The following is a 27970-nucleotide window of genomic DNA, read 5'->3' on the forward strand; positions in this document are numbered from 1 at the left end:
TTTATTTCATTTTCAAAAAGCCATATTTTACATTGTGGTTTAATAGTTCCAGTACATGATGGGCTCGCAAATGTTAATGGCTTGTTTTTACAGTTTCTTGTTCTTCTTTCCGACAAATGTAATTCAAATTCCACGCAGCAAAGTCCTTCGGAAACTAAGTCATTCACCTAACAGAAAAAATTCACGTGTTTAAGGAACCCAAAGATTTATTACCGCGTTAACAACAACCAGCAACGAGACATTATCCTGATCCAGATAAATCCAGTCCTTATCCTCAAATTCCATTTGTGTAAGATCCATTTTAATTCCATCGATGAAAATGAAATTCTTGTCAACACTATTCTGATTTGTACCGAGCGCAGAGAACATTTTCTGTATATTTGTGTTGTATCTACATGAAAAGAGCTTGCTTCTCTTGTTTGTGGATCAGAATGTTGGACTTTATGTAGAAAAAAGATAAATCAGCACGGCAGAAGTTACAGAGACGTGGTTTTCTTAATCAGTACCTGAGACGAGTAATCATGAGTGAGTTTTAGACGTAAAAAAGGAACTGATAATATTAACAAGATTAAGACAATATCAAACAATATGGATCAAACATTTCGAAAGATAAGCGATTTATTCATTGCAAGAATAATTAATTAATGTCATCCCAATTAATGGATAAATCAGAAACGTGTAAGCGTGCTCTGGAGTTTTATATTATTTCTTGTAAACGGACCAAGACTACGATTAAAAGGATATTACCTAAGATTTTTAACAAAAGATGTCTCTTCGTTTGATTCTTTTACCGGAAACAATGTGTATGAGTACGTGTATTGTTGTAGAAAGACTACAAGATCTTACGTTTTTATTTAAAGGCTTATTGTATTAGTCAAGTAATTAAATTGTAATTAGAATAATAATGTATTTACAAAATAGACCTGTAATAACAATAACTGCAATTTTATTAAAATTACAAAAGTATTAGTTATACAATAAAGTATAATTACGTAGTAAGGAGGCCAATGTTAGCATTTTCATAAGAACTGAATCTTAAGAAATATATCTGAAATCTTAACAGACTTTTAAATATGTCCAATTTATAGATGGACATGCTGATTGTGACAATGCATTCATTTTGTGTATGTGTGTATTGTAATCGCGTCCTACAAGGTTGATTTTAATTGCCTAGAAATTATAAGGTTGAAGTATGAACCATTCGCCCTCTTCTCAATTACTGACTCCTTACACGTGTCGTTAATCCGATGTGAGCAATTAATGGTTGTTTAAGGAGAGGTTCGACTTAACTTAAATAATAATTATCAATTATAATAAATATTAGGGCGTAACCGAACAACGTGCGTAACTGCATTTACATTTTACTGACTCTCGATAAGTTACATTATCGTTTGATTAACTTTAAAACACAATACCGTTAACAGCATTCAACCAAAAAAAAACAAATATGTAATGGCTTAGTTTACACACTGTATAACACTTTGCTTAATAAAGTTTTTTTTGTACATGGCTGAAAGTGACGGTGATAAATTATGAATTTGTGAAGAAATGTTCCTCGGGGTATGAAAGTTGCCTTTGCTATTCACGGGCCGTTAAATAAACCAACTCGTGCGCCACAAATTACACGCAGAACATGGCACACGCATCTAGAATTCCCAACGCGTACCTGACCATTCTAATATCGCAGACGTCACACAAGTTTGCTAAGCACGAATGCTCCACTGGCTACCGCTACAAGCCGTGTCCAACTTTCTACCCAACGGGAACCGGAAGATGTCTCCTCTGACGGGGGGGGGGGGGGGGGGGGGGGGGGACACGTTGAATGTAGCGTTTCGATAATCCGACCACTCATTTGGATCTTAAGCACTGGACTAGAATACGTGGAGCTGCAGTTCCACGCTTCCTATACACTTTTATGGTGTGATAAAAAGGGTAAATTTATTCGCTACGCGCCATGTAGGCGCTCGGGAGGAGAAGTATGGCTCCTACTTGTTCTTAACCTCGGCACTAGATGGGAGTGGAAAGGACCCTGGTATTCAATGGAGAGGAGGCTGAGGGCCCCAGAGACGGTCTGGACGCAGAGGCTAGAAGAAAATCCTCTTCCTCTGTCGGGGATCGAACTCCGGTCGCCCAACCCGTAGTCATCACAAAACTGAGCTACCCGCTGTCATGCTGTGACATTGAGACACAAATTTTGTATTAATATTAATACTTAATCCATATTGTTTTCGGTTTATCATTATTCTAGGATATCAGCTGAGAGACGATCAGCTTTTCAACAACTCAGTTCCATAGCGTTGGTTATTTATTTCAGACCTTGGCATCGCGTATGGTACGTGCGTATTCTAACACCCCCATAAACCCAATCTTGTCGATCCTACCACTGACTGAACGCAATTCGTACAAAACACTAACGGCTTCATAATCCTTGGAAGTTATTCAGGAGCGAACTCGAACAATCCGGGAATAAAGCTCCGAAAAACTTGTTAGCCTTTTTCATGGCGCATGACATGGTATGTAGCACAAACGATACATACCTCGTAAATCAACCAAGAAAATACCGGTGTAAGAACATAACTGCACGTACTCCTGTCGTAATAACCATGCTCAGCTCGCAGTAAGACACCTTGAGACCGTCTATTGCTTGTGGTGTTACACAAATAGCAAGTACACGCAATTCGCTTCTCTGATGTTTCTGGATAACACGGCATCGGACGGACTGCCTCGCCCGCGCCATGGGGGAGGCCATCTGACCTCTGACCTGTCTTCCTCTCACCGCTGACGCTGAAGGTTATAAACCGCGCCAGATCCACTAGCTTTAATCTTCAGGGAAATCATTTATTGTTTTTGTAGTACGTCTTACGATGTAACACGAAGAGCCGAGACAAGTTTGTAATGATTTAATGCTTTTTTAATAGTAAACACATTGAAGATGATTTATGTTATTACATAGTATGATATGAAAAACTAAGCAAAATGGAAGGAAGCATACAGTTTCATAATTGAGCAGATTAACCTATAAATGTCGACTGTGCCGGAGGGAACACGTGAACCTCGCAGATAGAAAACAAGAAGTTAGAGAAAAATATACTGCGAGGTGCTTAATAATTTGTGCTTGCCATCAGATGTTATTAGACTGGTGAAATTAAGGAGGACGAGGTGAGTAGGGCATGTAGCATATCATCATGGCGATGAGTCTCCCTGATGATGGAGGCAGCAAGGGCCTCTGAAACGATGACCAATTTCTACCAGATTACACGACACAACAAACCAGAAGACAGCCATCTTCAAATTCACCGCCGTGAAAACCTCAAATCGTACGTAGCAGAACAAATAACACAACTGGAGTTCTAATACAATCCTGTATCAGTTCTATCAACCTCGTATTCCATAATATATTTCCCTCGGATCTATATTAATGTTATCTTTACCATTTCCTCGGTCTTTTAAGTGGCCATATTCCAAGATATTTCCAACAAGGATGCCATATTGCAAATATTATCTATACGCCCAGTCCATCTCATCTTCCTACATTTCACTGCTCCAACAGAACAAGATGAACTGTACAAATCACGAAGTTCATAGTTTTGTAGTTTTCTCATTTACTTCAGCCCTTTGAAGTCCAAATCGGTTCCTGAGTGTCTGCTTTCAAACACTTGTAATTTATGTTTCCCAGTGGCAAAACCCTGGATTATTATATAGAAGCCAGGCTGAGAGAAAATCCAATATTATTGAATATTAGTGTATCCACTCAACGACGATTTCACCGGTGTCTAACCTTGCCCCCCCTTATCTAATTAAGTATTTAAGAAGCAGTAGGTGCTCCAAGCTCTGACCCCTGAACTAACCCGCATGTGCCGCGCCATGTCACACGGATGAGCGTCTTTGAGACAGCGCTTCGCACTTCATTAATTCGACGCATCGTCGGAGATAATTAGCGAGTTACCAACAAGACAGGTCACGGGTCAAAGTTCACTCTTTCTGGTTTCACCCACTGGGTGGAGAAGAAGAATCTTCCCGTCGCGCGCTGAACTCAGGGTGACGACACAGGTCGCCTGTTCAACCGGTTCCATGAGCATTTTCGGATTTCGAAGAAAAAAAAAATCTTCCGAACATATACTGAAGTTTTTGTTAATTTGTTTATCAATATTATTATTCAATTTTTCTCCATTTTACAGGGTATTTACTTCTATGTACCTGAGACAAACCTTGTCCCTAAGATACATAGGGCAGCAGCTATTTCCGAAATACATTTTATTTTTAATACGTGTTACATGTATTATATAGTTTTATTTTTAGAGTTGACTACATATTTTACGACAGGGTCTTTCGAATGATGTATGAAGATCCTAGAATGGCGGTTTTCTGAAGTTTCCTAATGTCCTGTTCGCCCGGGATGTTGGCCAAATATTTCCTGAGCGACCTGGAGACAGTTCCAGTTGCTCCTATAATTATTGGAATTACTTTTGCTTTCACTTTCCACATTCGCTGTATTTCATTGAGAAGTTCCTTGTATTTCAAGATCTTCTCTGCTTCCTTCTTAATCACATTCCTGTCAGTTGGTTTTGCTATATCAATTAAGATACAAGTTCCATATTATTATTATTATTATTGTTATTATTCGCTGCATAAAGCAGAGAATCTGCTAATCTTTTAGTCAGTCAAGAAATTCTTAGTGTTCTGTGGAACACAAAGGTTCATTAACATTATAACATTGACCTTCTAGGCTGTGATGCCGTGCAGACTCCAAGACAGGGTTGAAGATGGAAACGTTACGTTCCTCCGAAACGCTGGTATCTAACTAAAAGTCCACATGATGCAAGCACAGAATAACAGCATCCACAAATCTTTTAATAGCTTATATTCAGGACAGTACGTTACAAGTCTTATTTGTTGGTTTGAACTCACTGGTGTCCTCAAACGCCAAATGAAACAAGTATATAAAAGTCGATTATTTAAAGTGAGGTGTCTCGTGCGTGGCACGCGGAGGGATAATTTTTCCCATTACAATTTTTTTGTAAAACTTCGGGTCCTCACTGCGACGAGTATGAGTTTTCGACAATTTGTTACTCAGACAGTAACGCACAGTTAAGTACCTTCGGTCGAATTCTATTCTTCTATTTCTGATTTAAAGATACAATTATGACAATTTGATTTGGTCCCAAGTAGGAGCGTTGCCGAAAGGAACGTTGATAAGACTTCGCCCTTTATATTTGGAAAGACAAGTCACAAAGCCACGCCATCTGATGAGAATTGTTCGCCCACGACTGGAATAAATATGACAACATAACATAGGCGTAACCGCATCATGTTAAACACGATGTAACATACGGGCATTGACATAAAGGAGAGAATATTTGAGGAAGTTAGAGGCCGATGCAGGACGTTCATCAGGAGCAATTCACTGTTCGTAATCTTTATTAAATCTTATAAGAGTCAAAAACCTTTCAGCTGCACGCACGAGGTTTATTTTCCACTCAAATAATCACACATTGTATTTTGGTATTTCAACCCATTTGACCTTTGTCTTTGATAAATTGTAATCTTCGTTGAATATTAAGAGAGATCTTCGTCAAAAAATTTAATCAGGAGCTTCAAAACTTTAAGGCTTCGCCAGATAATAACAGCGTGATTTAAACAAGGAAGATGTGATTGGCGAGACATACAGCGTGCACAGGGCAAAAAATTCTTTTGGAATTTTAATATGAAATTTAGAAGAAAAAACACCACTTTGGATATTCAAGCGTAAAGAAAAGTATAACATAATTCATTCTAAAGACGCAGAATGTAAAAATGTGGATTTGATTAATCTGTCCTGCTCATTTCACCATTCACCTTGTATCTCGTTAAATTATTTTGTAAACAGTGCAAATAATGAAAATTATCATAAAATGTTTTATACAGTTGCTTATCCGTCTTACTTCTGATTCTTATCCACAGCACTTCTTTCTCAAACACCGTCTACTGTGTCTTTCCTTGATGTGAGTGACCAAGTTTTACGCCCACACAAAATAACAGGTAAAACTGTAATTCCGAGCGTTTTAATCTTTGCGTGTTTCAAAAAGAGGCGGGAAGGGCAAAGATCAAAGGTTCTCACACAAGAGAGACAAACCTTGGCAAACCCGTAAATTAAGGACTGGGTGACCTCCGTTACTAACGGAGAGAAAAATAGATCTGTGATCTATAAATCAATAAACAATATGACAATTAAAATAATTACGCCTTTCGAATGTGGGAAGGGCGGGCAATGGAGTGATAACTGCTTCGGGCAGTAATTTTAAATGTCACCACTCGCGGCACCAACACCCCTTAGCGGCGAGACATTAAAATGTTCGGGGGAGCGAAGGTAAAGCGCCAATCATTCTTGACTCTGACACTGGATAGAAGTGAGGGGGCAGTTTGTCCATCCAGGCCACTTTATCTTCCAGCAAAGTGCCGTCGGTACCATTGGTTGGGATTGTGGGTGCCCCCCCCCCCCCCTCGAGTCGGTCTGAACACGGTTGTAGAGAACATATAAATCTCTATTTCGGATTAATACGCCGTCTCCATCTTCAGGGTAGAAGTTATTTCATCTGTCATCATAAATGATTAACGCTTCTGATTACAACGTTCCATCAGTAGCTGCCGTCATTATTAATGCAAATACAATGATTCATCAGGCTATATTCTGATTTCCTTTTAAACAACACAACAATTTGCATGTTTCAAAGCATTTAACATCTTACAAGATGACCCTACAGTGAACGCGACTGTTTTTTTGGCATCACAAGAGTTTCAAAGGTCATCACGTAAACCTGTGGTTAAAACATGTAATGAAGAGGGTACCATAGCATTCGAACCGAGATTTTTGAACAGTTTAGCAAACTGGCTCTTCCCTGCCAATGCACAAACAAAAATGATAGCGTCTTTTATCAACAACTGAATCCATGGAGCAGAATCCTTCATGAGAAACCAGAAGTCGGCTTTTATATATCACGAAGGTTCACTACCATGTACATAAAAGCCCATCACAAGACTCTATCCTGAGCCAGACAAATCCATTCCACACAATCACCACAACACTGAGCTTCAACATACATTTTTAAACCAGTAGAAGAAGCATCCTTTTATTACAATGAAACCGAATCATAAGTGTCTGGGTGGTATCCGTCGTCAATGCCTAGGCAACATGCGGCGAGTGACGGAACTAATTCACCATCCGTCATAATTCATAAACGTCTCGATTTCCCGTTCACCGACCGACAAATCGTGACTCGATAGACTAATGCTCAGACTCAGAGATTTCCACATTTAACTTATACAACTTTCAGTTACTGTGATAGTCGGAATTAAGTCTACTTACAATTTCAGCGATCAATAAATGTTATTGTATAAGCACGTATTGGCAATATGCGTTTTTGTAATGCGCTGGTGTCGAAAATTCGTCATCTGGGTAAGACGTGGTTAAGGGGGAAGGTGAATTTTTAAAACGCAGTACATGACTCAATAAACCAAAACTCAAACCGACGATCACAGATTTTAACTTGCGAACTACGTAAAGTGAGAATCTCCGCAAACATTTCACCGACATAACTGCAACTTCAACGATAATGGTCGAAGTCGTCATCCCGTCTGATGTTCACTTGTCAGGATGGCTCCATACACCTAATTGCAGCGTGTCTTGTAAACGTCGTAACTCAGCGGTGTTACAGTTATCAGCTGATGAAGCTTATTAAGGATTCAGATGGGAGACAAGAAATAGCCAAAGAATTTTGTGTGAGAAATCACCTCTTAAAAAGCGGCACTTGAATGACTAAGGAGAGGATGGGAAGATAATGGACATAAGATCAGCTTATCAACGACAATATGAAGTGGACTGTACTGGCTCAATGCAGTGACAATAACAGGTTTTAATAAAAACAGAACTAAACCTTTAATTTCTTCTAACTTCTTAGAGCTAGCAAAAAAATTCCCTGCCGTTTATGGATACTATTAGGTTCATTACTCTATTCACAATGTCACGCCAATGGACCCTATTGTGAGCAAGATGAACTCAATCTCAAGCCTCCCACCCAATGTCTTTAATGTTTTCTTTAGTTTCATCCTCCCATCCATGCAATTGTCTTCTATCACATGCGTTGAAGTACAGTCACAACAATTATCGAAGTACACATCTAAAAGAAGGTGAATTCTAGAAATTATCTGAATATTTGTGCACAAATTTGTAGCTCTTGGCAGATATAATGAACCTGTTATTACAAATCGTATTTCAACACACACACACACAATACATTTATTGAAACAACTTATTTTCGGATGTTCAGTTAACATTTGTAAACATCCGCCATCACGATTTAAAATTCCCGTCTGTAAGGCATATATGAGACGACAAACACCAAAAATTATGTAAAATCTTTCATTTACAAATTGAGGTCACATTTGTTATGCCATTTCCATGTCATCAAACTTATGACCACTTCTCCGTAAAATAAAATACACCCCCTCCCCCACTCCCACATTCTTACGTTAATATTTACATATGCATTGTCATAATTTCAGGGCGTATCGATTATCCGCACACTCTATACTAACAAGACGTTGGATGCAATACACGTGGCATTTAAAAAAAAGACGTCGCATTACTCTTATTATCCTACGTCACAATCGAGATTGTTGTAACCTAGGTTACGCTATTCGAAAGAGAGTCCTTCTTTCTCTCTTATAACACCCTTTGCCAAAAGACACCTCCCATGGGCGTATAGGATGCATGAAGTCTCATGTATTGTGTTTGTGTGTCGCAGATTTATACACTGGATTGTGTTGTGGCGATCACGTGTAGATCATATATGGCTGTCATGGGTGGCCGTCTGTAATCCGCATATGTCAGACAGTGAAGAAACAGCAGACTACATTACTAGGACGAACAAATAGACTGCATGCAAAATATTTTAATTGGTAAGGCTGAATAAAACCGTTCACCTACAAATATGAAGAAGAAAATAGTTTTTGTGTTCCCTGGCTCGGGTTATCAAGCAGAAATATTACGAAAACATGTAAAATACCATAAGCTTTATGATTAAGAAATCGATATTTGGTCTACGTAGGATATTTAGAGTTTTCAATGGCCCGCAGAAGACATAACTGCTCGTTGTATCAATAGTATCTGAAATACCTTGTTGTAACAGAGATGCGATGTAGGAATAAAATTATTAAATGTTTGTATTAGATTCGTTATTTACAGCTTTGACTAAATAGCAATCTATGCTGGACTTAACACACTATACGACATCCGCGTTGGAATGTTACAAAAAAAGACCACTGAACGAACATCAACAGCAGGTAGAAACCTCTATTCTTACACAAAACAGTAAAATTATATTATCACCCTGATGATGGTGACAGCAGGTATCTCTGAAAAGTTAGTAAACTTCTACCCGAATATATGGTGTTACAACCCAGAAGACATCCATCTTCACACTCTCTACTTACAACATATCTAGTTCCTTCATAATGTCTCAAAAATATCTGACAGAAGTAGATCAAATTATTCCGCGTCTTATGCAAACCAGAATGTTCATTGTCGTCTCCGCAATGTCACCCATCTGCACCGCCCAATACCGCAATTCTGAGTTGCTACTCCCGTCTTTCACCCTCATTAAACGACAGTGTGGCGACAATTAACACACATTCTCAGTGTTACAACGCACGTTTGAATTCTACATCACTGGTAATACGAATATGAAACACGCCTTTTTCGTGGTAAACTCAAATACAAAAAATATGCATCGTCATACAATGTAGGATGTCGGAGGAAAAAAAAAACATTGCCACAAGTATGTCAGCTTATGACGACAGAGGTTGCCAACTGTTATAATCTAACATGCATCTGTAACATTTTAAAATATGTATTAAAAAGTATGCCTTGTTTTGCTACACAGCTATATTCAAAATGCGCTCTTTTGGGTTTTATTTGTATTTAAACAAAAAAACGTGTAAAATAATATTTGTAACATTTCGTAAAATCTGTATTTCATTACATGTGCCATTTTTATAAGATACGCCGTTTACAGAAATTAAAATTTTCCATTTGTTTTATGTAAAGCAGAAGTTGTGTTCCTCGACCAGGTTTAATGTACACATCCCCTCCCCCCCCCCAAAAAATACCTAATTTGATCAAAATCCATTAAGAACTTTAGGAGATGATATCTGTGGATAGATAGGACCTTCCCACTGTTTATTCATGCTGAAATTTCATGCAAAGTTATTCTTGGAGAAGCTCATAGTAGCTCATCTAGTCAAAAAATTTCCTGTTTTGTGTTGCCAGAAGGTTCATTATTACTATTTTTTCAAATTAAATCACTGAACCCTATTTGGAGCCCGCTGAATCCAGTTCAAGCCATTAATATTCATTTCAATATTATCCTACCATATACACCTAGGTCTCGCCATGCCATAACTTGGTGATTTTAGTCGGCGACCCAGGGCTTAGTGACGGGAAGAGTTGCACTGGGACAGTCTCTCCTTCGAAGCCTTCCGTTTTCTACTGTCAGCATCTTTCCAACGCCGCTCCATGTTGACTCATGTATCATCTGGGGGACGGACAAAAGGCAAAAACTGCCTTGGTCTCTTGGTATCAATCCAGCCTTGCTGATTCATAGGTCACTTAGCACCGTTTCAGAGGTCACGTAGCTTCGAAGAAGATTAGACTTCAGGTGCTCACCGCGGGTATGAAGATGGATGTCTTCTGGGACAAGACGCGATAGCACTGATGATGGAGGCATTTACAAGGAATGTAACAGCGTATATAAAAGCACTGTTCATGCATTTTCATTGAGATACTGAGATAAACCACGAGAAACCTCTGTGATCAGGTAGGCCTAGATTCGAACTGGATACAAACACAGAAAGTTACCGCTACAGTAACCTGCTAGTTGCGCTCCTGATTTTATGGCAACACGACGATATCGTTGTCACGCAGTTTTGCACATTCGTGTCTCATGAGAACACTCCATACTGGGAAAAATACAGCAATTGGATCTCTAATACCGACTGAATCGCTTCAGTTGCTGTGGCTACAGAAACAAAAAACACGTATCGCAGACAATACACCAGGATGTACTTAATCAGAAATTTCCCCGTGCCTTTCGAAATGTCAACACCTGGTATTCCAGGACTTTTGGAAAATTAAAAACTCTCTACTACCGGACTTCAGAAGGTTTCTTGTTGCCTTGCTAAGCCTACACACCGCACACACAATTAGTTCATGTTTACGTAACATCGAGCAGTTGACATCTGAGGTCAAATATAATGTTATCGAGTCATCTCTCTCCGCGATAATTAATTTCTTCAGAGCAGGATCTTGCACAGTGCTAAGAAGCTGAACACGTCATTAGTAAACAGATTATGAACCACATTACAGTGATGTTCAAACTGTGATCCGCGAAGACCTGGTGGCCTGGAGATATCATTTTGACGATTCACACAGTGTGGGTCCTCTTTACCCCCCCTCCCCAACCCCCACACTTTCCCTCATCTCTTTCATATATTTCACTTGCTTTCTCTCGTCCTTTGTTAACCTTCCTCTTGTAAAACGCGTTCTCAACGAGAAGTTGTAAAAATGCGCCTGCTACCTTCGCCATGTCCGTCTGTCCGAATGCAGCGACCCAAAAACTTTAAACGTATTATCATTCAGTTCATATTTTATTAACACCTGTCAACACGCAGCAATTTTAGTTGAAATAACGAGTAACCTCGTTGCGAGGAGAATATTTAGACCTGAAAAGGATGAATTAATACGAGTCTGTAGAAAGTTGCAAAATGAGGAGCTTCATAATTTGTACTCCTCGCCAGAAAATTAGACTGATCAAGTAAAGGAGGATGAGATGGTCAGGGCATGTAGCCTGTATGGGAGTAGAGGAATGCATACAGGTTTCTGGTGGGCAAACCAGAAGGAAATAAATCACTAGGAAGACCTTGACGTAGGTGGAAGGATAATATTGAAATACATCTCAGATAAGTAGGATGGGGTGGTATGGACTGGATTCGTCTGGCTCAGGGACCAGTGGCGGGCTCTTGTTAACACGGTAATAAACCTTCGTACTTCATAAATGTTGGAAATTTCTTTGAGTGACTGAGCGACTGGACTCGGCGCCATGGAGTATGCAAGCAAGCAACGAGTTACCTGCGTCGCCATGGTTATACCTGGTAACCTTGTACACTGAGATCGCCTTGGTATCCGCCGTTACCATGGGTACCTGTGGAATTTCCAGTTACCCAGACAACTCTGCCGTCACTATCGAAAATTGCCATGATCGAAGGTAAAATTATGGTGAACTCGCCAGGATTGTTACGCTTATTCGAGCTCCTAAAACAATCCTCCTGCCGTCCAAGTGTTATACTGTATGTACTCTTTCCTCTTATACACGTAGTGTCCATGTTTAAACGTCCTGCCTACGTCAATAATTCCGACTTTATCTGGAACTTTGTTTCTCTGTCTACAAGTCCACACGGTGTTACAACCAAGAAGATAAACTTTTAAATTCTCACCGCCTTATTTCTCAGTGGTTCCAGTCCCGGAAAATCTGACGCCGCTGCATCATGAGTAATGTGATATCGAGACAGGTAGATATAATACGATTCTCGTAATTATTTCACGAAAGACAGATGACGTCATACACTTCTCTAATTGCACTCCAAGTATGCGCCAGTGTCAAGTACCAAGCTGTCCTATATTCAAGCTCTCCTCATGACGTGTTACAGAATCCCTTCATCCTTGCGATTACGTCAACGTCTTAATGATATCCGGGATATGGACCGGTAGGAGATTTGGAGCAGCGACGGAACAATGATGCCATCTGTTGGAGAGAGGGAAAGGTACATTGAGAGCAGAAACACGTACACATTGGTGAATTGATCGTCAAGGGTGTGACTTTATTTTTCTCGCAGTGGCTGGGGCCATGTCTACTAACAAACGAAACACATATTTTAATGTCCCCCCCCCCCCCCGGGGCGTACATACACTTTTTCATAGCACAGGTAAAACAATGTTAAATTTTTTTTTAAAAACAAAAATTGACATTTTTTCGTAAATGCAATTTTTGGATTCAAAGTACACACATATGTTAACTGTTTCCACTTGCTTGGGAATCATAAAGTTTGATGGGGAGCATTACAGATTCGGTTGAAGTGTCTCACCACCCTGAGAACATAGTTTAATTTATCCTGTCCGAAACATGAGTTCATAATACGACTTTACAATTTTTGGTATACCTACAAAGTGTGTTGAAATTTGGGGTATAAGAATTTTTGGGCCTAATTACAGCTTCATTTACGCAACAGTCTCCAGCCAGTGGTAACTTCCAAATAGATCCATCTGGTTCCCGAATAAAATAAATTACCTACAAACCCCGTCTCAGAATCATTTCATTGGGCACTGCGAGTGAGAGGTATGATCATCGGTGGCCCCTTGTGCTCAGAAGGAACAGTAGCTTTGTTTTAGGATGATTTATTTTTAACAAAAACACTATTTTATACAAAGCACTAGACAACCTCAGAACAATATCTGTGCAAATAATTCAGTTTACTTTAATATCGATCCCCAGAATTAAGTCACCCATTTATAAAATTTCACAGCATATATTTATCATGTTGTTTAATCAGCTTACGTTAAAATTCGGAATACTTTCATGTTCTCGTTTATAAACATTTGATATTCTCGCTATCTATTAACATTAATACGTATTTGTAAACCAACAATTTTAACTGCGCAATATTAATTAAAAATGCATAAAGTTGTAGTAACTGGTTTTCCTTCGACTTTTTTATTTCTTTCGTTACCATGTAGATTAACAAAGTGAAAACAAATTAACACTGAGAGCCTGATCTTCATCAACTGCGCTCTGTTCCTTTGCAATGCCATTAAATTAATATATATTAACGTACTTGCTTCAGTGCGTAGCGCGTTTAAAAACCAAATCGGAAATACGCTTAGATTTGTCACACCCTTTCGTACGCCTGTCCACATGAGACAAATTTAAAATTACACGGCCAATTCTAACCCAGTATAGTGGATCTACATAGAAATTTTTATTTAATTTTTATCGTTGTTAATTTAAGGGTCTGGCTCACATATTTTTCATTCATAAAAGGAGTATGATTTATTTTAAATTGTGTTAAGATTCTTATGTATTCTGTGTCTAAGTATATTTTTGCCAGTGTTTTGTTAACCCTTTAAATCCGAAGCTCATCTAAATAACGTTTAAGAATTTAATCCGTACCGCAAAGAAAACGCAACACTTCGCCTTCACAGATATCAACTGGTTAAAGCTGTTTAAAGAAATAATCGCTGTTTTAGTACAACATGAAGTTATTGCATCAGGTGGACATGAATTTGACAATGGGCTTTAAAGGCTTAAGAGTTGCCACAAGAGATAAATATCGAATAAAGTCAATTGCGGATCACTACGTTAAGCATGTTATTCCCCATAATACGTGCATTAAACTCACTGACTTGAGGAAGTCACTAATATGCAAACAATAGGTGTTCACCATTGAAAACTTTGACGTAGAGGACACGCTGCTGGAACTACGTCTCTTTCAATGGTAGTCGTGATTCCAGCGACTGCTTTCCATCAGAACCAACTTCAAAGCATTGCTTAGTACGTACATGATACAGTATAAATGCCACCTGGAACGAATTGCTGCTATTGGATTAAAGAACGTTTTGGTGACGATGATGCATTGTTCGCTGATAAGCGATCAAAGCTGCGTTGTGGCACACGATGAAGGGTAAAGTTGAAACCTTGCAGCCAAGACAGCCCGTCCTTTCTGAAGGGCACACTGACACTGCAAATTCTACTGCTTTTAAGAACACTTAGTGGAAATATCAGCATTGGATTCCTGGCTTATAATTTGAAATTTGTATTTGTTAAAATGCAGAATTCTCTTCTGTCTTTTTAACTACATGTTGTAGGGTCCTCCTCGAGAAGCTAATAGTCGCTCAGCTAATCAATACATTCTCCTGAGCGAGGTGAATCTCGTGTTAGTCTTCTCTAAGATTAATTTTGATATTATCTTCGATCTCACAAAAAGGCCACTCCCTTTACCTGGCCAGACTGAAAATTTAGATTTTCCTGTTGTTCCCATACGTGCTACATTCCCACCTCATTCTCCTTGGATCTATAAATCTTGTAATATTTAGTAAAGTATATTTATCGATTATGAAGCTCCTGACAACACTGTCTTCGTCTGTTTTTAACTTTACTGATCAATACGTTTCATGGAAAAATGACTGCGAAAGCTTTTTTTATCATCCCAAAATTTGCCCCATAGAACTGCATACGACTGCATAAATCGAAGTCAATGAGACCGGTTTTAGAATCGAAAACGGAACACGAGACGCAACCAGTAAGACTCCTAGTTCGCTTGTTAGTCGATGGACTGAAACACTAACTGTAGTGGACACGGGATCGAGTCCAGGTGGCCATGAGGCAAATCGCACTGCAATCTCGTTCATAATAGGCGTGTCTTTGGCGTATCTTCCAGATCCGCCTCTGAATTCTGTTCCCCTACCACGCCTTCAGGATCTCCTCACAATCTATTTCAAGAACCCCAAGGACAAGCCATAAAAACAGCAGCCCGTGACACAAACACCTGCTTCTGATTACTTGGAAGCAATGCAGGATATAGGTCTCCTACCGATCGTCTTTTCGCCTTCTTCTTCATGAGAAAGAATAAGTTTAAACATTTTTAAAACAGAGATTGGTTTCATAATTCCCATGCGTTCTTTGTAAGAATCGCAGTTATGACAAATGTCTGTAATTCTGCACGTTTTGTATCCAGAATCATACTAAGCAGATTTCCACAAAATCTCCATTATCCTTAGATCTTCAGTAAAAGTTTTGCAGTGATTATTTGGGTCTGTGTCGTTTCACTTTGCGTGAAGTTCCAACGGCACTTCAATCCCATATCGGGTGCCTTCACACCTGGTTCTCTGGTAAAAGAAAAACCCTGCAGATTATGACCTGCTGAATACAGAACACAGTATTAAACGCTGCCGAGTTGGTGGGGCTCAAGAAATGAGTGGAATCGTGGCGCAAACGGACACCGTACAGACGGGTGATCACCCCTGGACAAGCGCAAGTATGTTATTAATTAAATCGGCTTATTACTAAACAAAATGTGTTATAAACATCTAACATGTCACAACACAATATTCAAACAGTACAGACTAAACAAGTTAGGTATTTTTCAGAACGACGCGAAAGCTCGTACTGTAAAAATTGTAACACAAATCACCAAACCACAATAAAATATGATCAGACCTGGTAGAAAAAGCCCCCGTTCTTATCCAGGGTATTACTTAAAACAAACTGCACCGAAACAGAAGAATTTTCCGAGTACTGTCCGAAGTCCCGTTAATAAATGTACTAATGCAGAGGTGGCGCCGCGTTGTGCAGGCTTATGAACTGAACGGTTGCCAGACAACGACACAGCTGGTAAAAGTGATTGGCATTGACCGATGAAATCGGTTGTCACCCGATATCAGGACAGAGACGGAGAAACGGCGAAAACTTGACATCAGATGTATATGCTATGTTCATATGTATACAGACGTGATGCATTATTATTTTGTAAACAATAAACACTGATGGATTTTTAATCGTGTTGAGTAACACGTGAATTAAATTTATAAAATGAATATTTATTATATCGGTTTCAAACTCGATAATCAAATGAAACTATTTATTAGGAGACGGCCATCTTCAGACTCACCGCCGTGGAAACCTCAAATCCTTCTACATTCTTTACTTGTACGGTACCAGCAAAACTGTTTTTATGAATGGCGTACATTCCTTTGCGTGTAGCGTTCCGCTTTCAAAAACTTTGGAGGTGAAACAAAATCCTTGAGTTGGTCAGGTTTGTGCATTACGAAAATAGACAACAGTCAGCTTCAAGGACTCAGACGTATAACGTAATTCAATTACAGGTCCGTAACAATACACGGACGGATAATGCACTGGTTTTAATAAGTGATTACATCATGATAAACTACATCTAATCTGAAAAAGACGGAGTATAAGCAGAGAAAATGAAATTCCTTCTAAAGGCTTATAATAACAGTAATCAATGCCCAATGTCCCTGACACATATAGACCCTCCGTGGCCAATTACAGAACGGGTTCTTCGCTTTCAATTAGCCTGTAATTTTGTTACTCAGACAGATCGTTCGCCTTATTAAAACTGTTCAGAAGATGTTCGAGAATTTCACGATGTATTATCAGTCATCGCTTGCAAGGCGTGCGCTATTGTACAGACTGGTGCATTATATTCAGATCACGCAGCATCTAAGGAACCAGTCATTTGTTTCTTTTTTTGTCAAGGTTTAATCCCATGACATAACACAAGCACGTGGTTCTATAAGCCGTGAACAAACTCCTTGGATTGGGTGAGCAGCGTCTTGTCATAACGGATGACGCCTTACAAGTCCAGAATCGACTAAAGCTGTAGTAGAGTGTGTTCAAAGACCTCGGTTCGAAACCTGGTAGTAAGGCTGGATATCCTGACAGGTTACTCACAGTTTTCCTCAGTTTCTCTATACTACCCACCGGGTAGTTTTGTGTGAAAAGTAAGGAAAACAAAGGCCTATTGCTCAACCTCTGTTCGAAACTCTGTCAGATCACGGCTACATTGAGATTTTCGTGGTTTCCCTCAGTTCCTACAATCTAAAGCTGAGATAGTGTGTCACCTTAAAACAGTTTACGACAAACGTACTTAAAATTCCCTAACTTTACATTACATACCCAGGGCGATAGCTCGCCATGACGACTAAAATTCTCATGGCATCGCCCAGAACCTTCAGGTTCGTAATTTTTGTGGTGGCTTCTTATTTTACAGAAAACTTATGTTTGCCTGCACTATCATCTTCGCATGTAATCCAGCACTGTACTGCCTCAGAAGATGAATCAGTAGCGTTAAGTAACCTAAAAATCGATCAACATATTACAGGCAAATGCTGATAGTCCCTTAAAAGACAGCCTTTATCAAACACTGTCATTCGTCATTCTACGATTCAGTAAAAAAAAAGTCTCGTCATAGATTTTTATGCCCAAGTAACAGGATTTAGAAGTGACGGTTAACTATATAGTAAAGACATAGATTTAATATAATATATTAAAACAGTAAAATCAACCGTGTAGACTGTGTATTGCCTTGCGCTCGGAAATATCTCGGTGATGACTCCATAGCTGGAGTACAGTCAGCTCTACGGCACTCACACTTTTACTTTCTTCTTCAGACTGTAGCAGAAACGAATACTAAAAATTTCCTAGCGAAGTCATGCACGGGCTTTTAGTATGGAATCCAAATTGATAAAGTACACGCCTGTATCTCAGCTTAAAAACAGTAAAACTGGGCGCCTTCATACACGCCTACGGGTTTTTTATTTAAAAAGTACGTTTATTTGTTTGTTTCTAATGATAGGCAAAGAATTTATTTTTTTAAAAAATCTAAATATATGACTTGAACGCTCAAGAGATAGCTCCAGTGGTTTCAGTTCATTGACGGATACACGAATACAAATATTAAAAAACATAAGAATGGGTTCACAATCCGAAACATGGCATTCTTTCCATAAAAATTGCTTATAAAAAGCAGTGAATGATCTACATATACAGGACCTCAACACGAAAAACAAAATCTTGCGAATCGTGCAACAGGGCAGGTATACAATCGACGGTTGTTATCAGATGACAACAGTAGGCGCCTCCTAGAAAAAGAATAATTGTTTAGCTACTAAAACAAATGACGATAAGATTTAACAACTCACCAGGTTGCCAAGTCCACGGATCCACTGCTGACTGGGGCTTGATGGGTAACCTGCAATGAAAAAACATCAATGTCTGTGTATGTTACCGTAAAACCCCGAAAAAGAAATATTCGCGTCTTATTTTGGGGTTTTATCATTCACTGTTAGTAAAACCACATATTCCAAGAGAAGACAGTAAAAGTAAAGTGAAGGGTATAAATGTAGTAACTGACTCTAGTAATCAATGCGTTTTTCTATTTTCGGTTCCATAAATTACAACTTTAGAAACATACATTCCTTATCAAAGTTGTATTTTTAAAAAAAAGTTTAACAGAAGTCAAAATAATAGATACAAATATTGCAAGAAATACAAAAATTGCGAAATAAAAGAAATGAGACATGTAACCTAACCTCTTATTACCTGCTTACGGTAAATCCTAACATTTACCAACAACCATTAGTAAGACCCAGAAATAAAACGCGAATAGTTCTTTTTTCGGGCTTTTATCAACACTGTTTGGTAAAACCTAGGTTTGTCTGGTAAATCCTAGGGTTCACCAACATTCGGGCTTTTACGGTGACATGTACATTTACACGAATATAATAATTATACACAATTTTGTATTGATAGTTAACCATGTACATTTCTGGTTCACAAGACTTACCCCAAAACAAAATTCACCAAATTTCTTACAAATTGATCATAGGTAAAAATATTGGCACATGACATAAAATATATTCTCAAACTCAGACGTTCTATTAGAAAACTTCTTACCATGACAGGCCCACATTTTAACAAAACACATAGAAATACATTTTACACCGTGCGCAGTGTAATATTTGTATTCTTTTAATTACTTCTATCACCAACAGAACAAAGTCTACAATAAAATAATTAATATTCCGGTTTCGTATTCGGGAGGTCTCGCGTTTAAATCTCAGTTTTCAGGCCGACTACACTGCACTTCCCTGATTTTCCTCAGACTCCCAACACGAATTCTGATATATTACCATAAATTAGGATAAAAGCGCTTACCACCCCATCCCTTGCAGTTCATTCATCATGTCTTTATTGTCGGATCTACAGATAGCTACTTACTAAGGGACCTCTGCACTGTGATTGTTCCAGCTGATTTGCTTGGGGGTTTGGTGGTGGCCACAAGATTGTACTTTGATAAAAAAAAAACCTTGGAGCGAGTGACGATGTTAGTAGAGGCGTGTGTCAGCTTTTCTCTCTAACGTTATGTGACGGATCGAACCTTTGCCTGAAAAGGTTCCACAGCATCCGCTGTACTCAACTGGCAGTACCGGTCTAGAACGCCAGACAACAACCCGTTCAGCTTTCCGGAAATGCGGGTTGCCAGTGCAGTAGGCGACCAAATCTGAGACAACTTAATATTTCGGACGCAGGTGAAAAGAGCATGTTGAAACAATAAATACCTGCAAAATTTTACCGTTACATTTAATGGTAAAGGAATGAGAAACTCTGGATTAAATAGAAGATCGTTATTGAAAAGAATATTATAAGAATTAGTGCAAGAATATAATTCTGGATTAAAATGGCTCGGCATTGGGTCCAATAGTGGGATTCTGAAACACAGTGATGAATATCTAGAATTCATAAAAGCAGAGAAGTTGGTTAAAACCTGAATAGCTATTGAGTTTTCAATTTCAAAGGAATTTGTTTTGCGTGTCTTAAATGTTTCATTATCTTCACATTGTTAATCCAATTACGTTTTATTAAGCTCTGTTTTTGTACTTTTCAAAAAATGTAACAAGTAATTTTGTATTTGCGTCATATTCCTTGGACTAAGGTTATTTTCTGTTCAGGTTTTACCATCCCATCACTGTCGTGGTGGGTCAACCCAAATCTCTTCTTTCTTTAGCCCATAAATTTATGTCCTCCTTCAACACAGTACGTAACTTAACCGCGGTAGTGGACGAAGTATTGGTATCAATGTAAAAACCTGTTCACGAATTATTTGTGTCTGCAATTAAAGGCGCAACAAGAAACCTATTAAATGGGTCCATATGAAGCAGACAGTCTTAATATTCCTTGCCCGTGATTCAACCACAGAATACAATCACTGAGTACGGAAAACAAGTCAACAAAGACAATAATCATGCCCGATAAACAAATTAATTCCATTTAGAAGCCACCGACACATCAGAACACGCCAAATTCTTCCCGTATAATCTCAATACAGAGTTTTATTCTTCGCCCAAGACAGGAAGTTGCACTAAAACGTGTTTGAAAATAAAAATACAACTAGTGTTAGTTGTAGTTCAGTTACAATCGTCTGTGAGGTCACATAAAATTGACTAACAACTCACAGTGTAATAGCATGCATTCATTCATGCACTCAAAACCTACGCGATATAAGATATAAAACACTTTAGACCACTTTGAATTGCTAAACGCAACATAGCAACAAAAGAAATAAAGAATTAAAGACATTAAACTGACACTATATAACACAGAAATTACTGACATCTACATCAAATTGCACAATAACAGAATAAAAGGTGTTATAATATACCATATAACTTCATAAATCACTTAACAGGGCATGCTTTTTTAAATGTGGGGAATCAAATGGGAGAGCTTTGAAAAAAGACGCGGCAGAGAAGATTATTTACGACGATCACATAATTAGAGTGAAACTTTAACGAGTCCGTTCTTATCCTCATTGTCACTCTAAAGCTGGTAAATGTCCTGACCCCTCCCTTAGCACTCCTCCACCTTGTTCTTGTACAGTGTAGAACAAAAGTTATACAGACACCAGATATTCATCTGTTAATTTAAGAATGCCATAGACGATTACATGAATAATTTCAGATTCAAAGCGTTCCGTTAAACCCACAGGTAGTTACTACAGTATGGTGTTTCAAAATATAGGTTTTCATTTCATTTCCTGATACACAAATACAAATACAGGCCTACTGAAATATTTCTGTAAAATTCTTTAAACTTGCGGAAATAAAATGTGTGTGTTTATAGAGCACGCGGCTTTAAGTCATGCAAACGTTTGGGTTAGTGGTTCAAATCTCGACCGGGGAATTAAAAAAAAGGTGTGCTTCTGAGCGTCAGTTGCATTGTAATAGCTCCCAACTTTGATAAAATACGTATAACTATAATCGTGTACTGTAACGGCTTTTGAAGTTCTGAAGAAAATATTCAATAAATATGAACGTAAAAATTCAACGGCGACATAAAAAGCGGTGTAAGTCCAACAGCTGCAGCCATCATCTTTAGATTATACATATTTATTACGTACACTCTGGCAAAATATCTAAATTGTACAACTACATTTGTATAAATTTTCGAAAATATAAAAAATACCTGTGAGTATTTTCCGAAATTGTTTTAAGTACCTTTTTAAAGACCTATGAACAATCCCTTGACAATGTCGAATTTTGTTTTGTGAAAAAAGACGACGAGAGGAGTTGGCAGAAATGACGTGACCTGTCTGAAGGCACGAAACAGGTACTGTTCTGGAGACACAAGTTAAACTGTTAAACGCTCCACTTAGAAAGGCGATCACTGTGTATGGACGCCTTCAAGTCAGGCACTTTAATTCTTTAAACGCGAATGGCAACTACACGCAGAGATACGGCTTTAACAAGCAGTATCTCTGCGCTTCGTGCTTAATGGTTTTGTATGTTTCTTGGTTTAAACAGCTATTATTTCCTTAAACAGCTTTAACAAGTTGATCTTGAAGTGTTCTGTTTTCTTTGAGGTGCGTTCTGTATTCTTAAATATTATTTAGACGAGATTCGGTTTCAACAGCTTAAACCTTCAACTTAACTGTTCGTTAGTTGTGCTTCAATTTCAAAGCAGCAATTTCAGGTGTATATTTAGACAGTCTCTCTGTTGCTCAATGCGTACATTTCCTAACTTGTTAAGTTACCCCATTATCTCTTTCCTTTACAAGTCTAGGTACTTGCCAGCACCCTGCCGTCTCGTTTCAAGAGATCAGAAATGTTTCCAGTCACCCTGTAACGAGTTGACCCCATATGATCGTTTCGCACACACGCAACGTTAGGCGGGCGGTATCTCCAGAGAGGGAGGGGTTACCTAATGCGGTGTAGGACAAGCTGTTCCACCCTGGTACGGACACAGAACGTCTTTTGTCCTCGTATCGTACACCTACATGCAGTCGTGAGCGCAGGAAGATTCGAAATATCAATCTTATTAAGTCCTTAATCAAGATGCTTGTACTAAGTCATATGACCCTCGTGGTATGTGTAATAAATCATTTGAAAATATTTTGAAATAAATGGAGCAAGTTTACCATTACAAATCTTATCCCCAGTCAAAAACACAGGAACCCGAAGCACAAAAGGTGAATAACTCGAAATTTCTTGTTATTCAATTTGAAATGTGTATGCCTTTTCCCAGAATATAATAAATAATTATACCTTATTCTGTATGGTTTCAAAATGCGGCCTCTTACTTCGAGGGATGGGCATGAACCACAAGCGACTAAAATAAAATAACTCGTAAAAATATGGGAATTTGAGACGGACGAACGAGTGAGAAATTTAGGATAACACAAAACGAAGAAATTCATTATTTAGGTCTACTGGTAAAATCTTGGTGGTACCATGAGATTAGCAAGAAGCTAGGATGTGGGAGAGAAGAAATTCATACAGAATTTTCACGAGGAAATCTTTTGGAGGAAAATAACTTGGAACAGCATAAAGAAAATGGGAGGACAACATTAAAATTGATGTTAGATAAATAGCTTGTGATGATGTGAGATGGTGTAACTGATTTCGGATCATTTCCAATGGCGGGTTTTTGGTATTAACGGTGTTGAACCGTCGGTTTCTGCTACCAGAGAGCTGGACAGTTTCTTACTGAGTAGATCGTCAATAACTTGGCGCTGAGACAACTGTTGGCTGCACAACCGGTCCTGACCACCCACGGAACTAACCAAGACGAATTAGGTTTCTTATCACGTCGACTCAACTGCACTAAATAAAGCAAACAATAACTGAAACAGTTGTCAAAAAGTGCACTTCACTCAAAAACCATTTACTGCGCATTCAAATCTCTTGTTACAAAACCAACTGAAACCGATCATTTCGTTGAACGCCCTATAACCCATGAAGATGAAAACAAGTCATTAAATAGACCAAGAACAAATCTGTTAATGCACTATTCATTTTCGTATTTCGTTTCATATTCACCAAGTCGAAATAATGTTTAAAATACAATAAATACGTCTTTTGATGATAAGTAATTTTATTTGAGATTCGTTGCGTAACACTGTATGTGACTTCCTAACACAGAGAACGCATGTTCAAATCCCGGCCGGGTTATCAATGTTTGTGTTACCTTGTGAGGCCTCAGAATTATAAAAGAACTCAAAGGCGTTTGAGACGCACTGACACCGGAGTGTAGTGCCGAAAGGAGCAGGAAGACGAATACAAGCATGATCTGAATTCTCTTCAAGAAGGTAGTTCATGAATCGAAAACAGGTGTTAATGTCAACAGGGCTTGTGAAAGTTTTGCAGATTGACTGTAGAAATGTTGCGTCATCTTTTATAATGTAGGCCTAAACACATAAATAAATATGTGTAAAATATTTTAGGTTCTTGAGGTGTGAGTACAAAGATGACTGTCTTCTAGGTTGTAGGGTCGTGTAGTCCGATAGAAGTTTACCGACGTTTCAGAGGTCCTTGCTGCCTCCATCATCAGGGCGATGAGTGATACGTTGGTACATTTCTAACAGAATACACGACGCTATAACTCATAAGACAGCCATCTTCATACTCACCGCCATGAAAACCTCAAATCCTACGTCTTTAGCTTTGATAAATTTGCAATAACATAATCGGGTCGACTGCAATAGGTCTACACTACGGCTATGATGAGTTCAGTAATGTAATTGGAGTTTTTCACTGGTAGAAAAAGGGCTTAAATTTTTAAAATAAACCCTAAAATATCAGCCGTACTTCCAGTAGTAAACTCTGTATGCTAATTCTTTCAAATATAACAATTTCGGGACAGCCTACACATTGCAATTATCTTCTGAATCAATTTCAGTTTAAAATTTTTGAAAATACGTCACTTGTTGTGTAGTGTTAAAATTTTTATTGGATTAATGAAACGAAAGTAGACTACAAGATGCTGTAGTCCCTGATCTTAAAAACCATTATAGTCCGTAACTCAGACCGTCTGCCTGTTCTTGCAAGTGTGACCACTGACGTCACTGTCGAAGTCACTAGAATGTTGTACGGTTCTGCTGTAACACTCTGTCCCTGTTATTTGAAAGATAATGTTTCATTTTAGCAATCAGACTTATATAATGACAGTTTATGCATCTCTAATGACTCAATACATTTCGTATCAACCACACAGCGCTGCCTTTCTGAATGATTTTTATGACGGTACCTTATTATTTAAACATAAACAAACGTAAGAATGCTGTTATACTTTATATATCCCAATAAAATGACTGGTTATTTGTTGACAAACTGATTGATTAATTGACACATTCAGAACTCACGTGCAACCAACAGTTTAAGTGGGCTAAACTGAGCTGCCTAGTTATGGATCTACTTGCAGCAAATACTGAGAACTATTCTATGTAGGATTTGAGGTTTTTAAGGCGGTGAACCCGATGATGGTTGTCTTCTGGGTTGTTGCGCCGTGTAGTCTGGTAGAAGCCTACCACCGACTCAGATGTCCTTGCTGACTTCATCAGGGCGTCTCGATGACGTAGGCAGCAAGGACCTCTGAAACGTCGGCAAACTTCTACCAGACTACACGGCGCAACAACCCTGAAGACAGCTATTTTTAGTTCTGTTCTCATTTCGAGACAAAGGATAATAATTGTGTTCTCTAAAATTCCTCACCGATCCGCCAGATCTTATATAAACTAAAAGACAGATTTTCTGTGTAATGACGAGTAACCGAAGGAAGGAAGACAAACAAACAACTTTGAAATCTATCATAGCTTCGGGTACTAATGTACTCACTCATTCTGCAAGACAGATTAGGTAAGACTAAATGTCACCTAAATGTTTAACATAAACCTTCACGGTCGAACTGTATATGAAAATATCGAATGACTGCAGCTTCTCACTGGAGCACATTTATAGTCTGAAATGAGTCGGCACATAATTTTCCATTGCCTCAATCTTGTCACATAAGGGGGCGTAGTCTCATCACCTGTAATGTATGCATCATACAGCCATTCTTGTATCGCATTCAGCCATCTTTTTTTTTCGAATACGCCTCTGACAATGAAGGTCGTCGGGTGTAGACGTGTTGCTTGCGAAATTAATAACAGGGTATTAAATTTTAAACTATCATCGGTAATACGTTTTATACTAAATTAAGGTTTTCCCTTCACACACTTCACTCCGCCCCATATGAGACGTTTGTGTTTCGGACATTAGTTACCATACCACATAAAGTGTTCTTAAAATAGAGTCATTTACATAGACACATCTACATAAAAGTTCTAAGTAAATAAAAGTTACTAAAATGTCTTTAAATATGGGCTTCTAAATTTAAGTTCCTATAATTTGAATGGTCTCTTACAGGTACTTTCAACAGTTGTTTGAACTTGCTAAAACCATCACTAAAACGTATTTAAAATATAGGTATTTTAACAATTTAATAAAAATTCTGAAAGAAAAAATCAATTTGGAATATTTCAAGTAAGGTTTTAACATGCCTGTATACAAACAACCACTACAAATATTTTTAAATTCACTGTGACCTTAGGTTATAAACAGTGGTTACATCTAGCCCTGAAGAGAAATACGAATGTTAAAGCGAATGAAGCAAGATTTATTTACAATAAAATTTGTAAGTTGTGTTTGATTGTGTAGCTGATTTTGGAATACAGGCTTGAAGAGCTTATTACAAAACTGGTTATTTATTAATAAATCTTATATCAATTTATTTTTGAACATTCGTTAATCCTTTGAAGTACCACAAAGAAAACACAACTCACCATTACAAAGAATCAGCTGATCAATGTTTTTTAAGGAAATGGGTTAATCAGTGTTTGCCGTGAAAATCATACGAAACACAAAAGCATACTCTGTGGAGAAAGTATTTTTGATAGATGTGGTGGTACATATAGTTCCCACTGGGCTCTAAAGTGTTGTCGGATGCATTTTCTGGCAGAGAACGTCGATTGTTTAGCCGCATAGCAAAGAATTTTGGGCTAATGTAAACTTATAATTAAATATCCTGGAAAGTATTTTTCACAACAAATAAAATTCTGAATATACACTAAAATCTGTGAAAAAAATAATTGAATTCAAATGTGGGTCAAAGGAACCTCAGAGTTTCAACACAGAGGTTTCACAACAATACAGTTTCTCTAATAAACTCCTCTGTGACACAAATCCTGGTTTTAATTTTGCAATATCCAGTATACTTCAACGTGACTTGAACTGAAGAATGCTAGTATCCAAAACAAATTTATTTTGGCTCAAAGATTATGAATAATAATTTACTATTTCACACGTCAGAACCGACTCAAAGGTCGATTCGTGCATTTCACACTACAGAAATGACCTAACGTAACGTAATACTGTTGCACAGTCACTTGCTTTCGAAGATAAGTGGCTCAAGTACACAACAGTAAATATTTTCAATCCTACAGAACAATCTCACTAGCCCTACGCTTGCCTGAAAGAGTTTCAAGGGTTACACTTAATGACCGATTTTCTTTTAATTGAATCTCGTGTCTCCCTTCAATACTGAATATTTATCGAACTGTTTAAGAAATTTCCCGTTTTTATGGAACCATGTTTGCAAAGCCCTATCCCTAAACCTATTACCCTACATCTCATAATAACAATGTCCTTGCATCTGTACATAAATGGTCTCGCCCCTTGAGGTCTACAGACAAATTTTAAATCTTGTTGCAAAGAAGGCTAGTGAATTGGATTAGAAATTCAAAATGGGCAATACTTTCTTACATGTAAAGTATGACATGATATCTGTAACTAACTCCATACATTAGTCCTTCTTGAGAAGCTAATAGTCGCTCAGCCTGTCAACAAATTTCCCTCCGTTTACGTAACACGAAGGTTAATTTCAGTTTTCACTAGAGCTCGCTACTGGACCGTATACCGAGCCAAATGAATTCAGGCGACATCCTCATCCTATTTCCTTAAGTTCCTTTTTAATATTATCCTCCATCTACACTT

At 38.3% G+C, this 27970-nt stretch overlaps 1 long non-coding RNA gene across 3 annotated transcripts in view; it reads right to left on the reverse strand.

The window, feature by feature from the left end:
* Positions 1-27970, reverse strand: part of LOC110828938 (uncharacterized) — a 240966-nt gene that overhangs the window by 188428 nt on the left and 24568 nt on the right. For all 3 annotated transcript variants that reach the window (XR_015533937.1, XR_015533936.1, XR_015533935.1), the window contains exon 2: positions 18806-18855. This is a non-coding gene — a long non-coding RNA (uncharacterized LOC110828938). The remainder of the gene's footprint in view (positions 1-18805; positions 18856-27970) is intronic.

Source organism: Zootermopsis nevadensis, unplaced genomic scaffold (assembly GCF_977971745.1).
Source record: "Zootermopsis nevadensis isolate Lab colony 2312 unplaced genomic scaffold, Znev_1.0 Znev_ptg000007l, whole genome shotgun sequence".
Lineage (NCBI taxonomy): Eukaryota > Metazoa > Arthropoda > Insecta > Blattodea > Termopsidae > Zootermopsis > Zootermopsis nevadensis.